We start from the raw sequence: 2,662 nt of genomic DNA, 5'->3' as shown, positions 1-2,662 counted from the left end.
ACACTCACACTAGAGCATTACACACGGAGGACACTCACACTAGAGCATTGCACACGGAGGACACTCACACTAGAGCATTACACACGGACACTCACACTAGAGCATTGCACACGGAGGACACTCACACTAGAGCATTACACACGAAGGACACTCACACTAGAGCATTGCACACGGAGGACACTCACACTAGAGCATTACACACGGACACTCACACTAGAGCATTACACACGGACACTCACACTAGAGTATTACACACGGAGGACACTCACACTAGAGCATTGCACACGGAGGACACTCACACTAGAGCATTACACACGGAGCACACTCACACTAAAGCACTGCACACGGAGGACACTCACACTAGAGCATTACACACGGACACTCACACTAGAGCATTACACACGGAGGACACTCACACTAGAGCATTACACACGGAGGACACTCACACTAGAGCATTAAACACGGAGGACACTCACACTAGAGCATTACACACGGAGGACACTCACACTAGAGCATTACACACGGACACTCACACTAGAGCATTACACACGGAGGACACTCACACTAGAGTATTGCACACGGAGGACACTCACACTAGAGCATTACACACGAGACACTCACACTAGAGCACTGCACACGGAGGACACTCACACCTAGAGCATTACACACGAGGACACTCACACTAGAGCATTACACACGGAGGACACTCACACTAGAGCATTACACACGAGGACACTTCACACTAGAGCATTACACACGGAGGACACTCCACACTAGAGCATTACACACGGAGGACACTCACACTAGAGCATTACACACGGACACTCACACTAGAGCATTACACACGGAGGGACACTCACACTAGAGTATTTGCACACGGAGGACTACTCACACTAGAGCATTACACACGGACACTCACACTAGAGCATTGCACACGGAGGACACTCACACTAGAGCATTTCACACGGAGGACACTCACACTAGAGCATTGCACACGGAGGACACTCACACTAGGCATTACACACGAGACACTCACACTAGAGCATTACACACGGAGGACACTCACACTAGAGCATTACACATGGAGGACACTCACACTAGAGCATTACACATGGAGGACACTCACACTAGAGCATTACACACGGAGCACACTCACACTAAAGCACTGCACACGGAGGACACTCACACTAGAGCATTACACACGGACACTCACATTAGAGCATTACACACGGAGGACACTCACACTAGAGCATTACACACGGAGGACACTCACACTAGAGCATTAAACACGGAGAACACTCACACTAGAGCATTACACACGGAGGACACTCACACTAGAGCATTACACACGGACACTCACACTAGAGCATTACACACGGAGGACACTCACACTAGAGTATTGCACACGGAGGAGACTCACACTAGAGCATTACACACGGACACTCACACTAGAGCATTGCACACGGAGGACACTCACACTAGAGCATTGCACACGGAGGACACTCACACTAGAGCATTACACACTGAGGACACTCACACTAGAGCATTACACACGGAGGACACTCACACTAGAGCATTACACACGGAGGACACTCACACTAGAGCATTGCACATGGAGGACACTCACACTAGAGCATTACACACGGACACTCACACTAGAGCATTACACACGGAGGACACTCACACTAGAGTATTACACACGGAGGACACTCACACTAGAGCATTACACACGGAGGACACTCACACTAGAGCATTACACACGGAGGACACTCACACTAGAGCATTACACACGGAGGACACACACTAGAGCATTACACATGGAGGACACTCACACTAGAGCATTACACATGGAGGACACTCACACTAGATACTGTCTTGGTCTTGCAGTGAACCATTGTGCGCTATGTACACGACTGCACATAACATCTTGAGACCTACACATAACAATATTCGGTACTGATAATACAACCGGGATTCAGCCACTTTGTAAGTTTCGTTATCCAAAATTCCTTTTTTTTTCTATTGTACTCAAAATTCCTTATTCTTTCATGTGTTCCTCTTTTTTTTTTTTTTTTTGACAAACTTGGCAGCTGTGATCGGCCATGTGTAACATGGTGGAGGGGGTAAGTCATGGAGGCAGGAGTGAGGGGGAACACTTCACTAACTCTGGCAGTACTTTATATAAGTACTTAAGTCTAAGTACCAGTACTAGTCGGGGTTTTATCCATGGGTACGAATATTTATGCATTGTGAGGGACATCTGAACATATGATTATAAAGATTTGTATGTATAATGCGACGGTTTCATAAATTACAATGTATATAACACACACACAGACACACACACACATACACACACACACACACACACACACACACACACACACACACACTTTTTAACTTTCTAAAAGGGGAAACAGAAGAAGGAGTCAGGCGAGGAGTGCTCATCCTCCTCGAAGGCTCAGATTGGGGTGTCTAAATGTGTGTGGATGTAACCAAGATGAGAAAAAAGGAGAATAGGTAGTATGTTTGAGGAAATTAACCTGGATGTTTTGGCTCTGAGTGAAACGAAGCTCAAGGGTAAAGGGGAAGAATAGTTTGGGAATGTCTTGGGAGTAAAAGCGAGATATACATAAGTATATGCATGCAAGTAGGACAGATG

The sequence above is a fragment of the Panulirus ornatus genome, chromosome 5 (assembly GCF_036320965.1).
Source record: "Panulirus ornatus isolate Po-2019 chromosome 5, ASM3632096v1, whole genome shotgun sequence".
Lineage (NCBI taxonomy): Eukaryota > Metazoa > Arthropoda > Malacostraca > Decapoda > Palinuridae > Panulirus > Panulirus ornatus.
The sequence above is the reverse complement of the archived record's forward strand: the minus strand, read 5'-3'. Positions refer to the sequence as shown.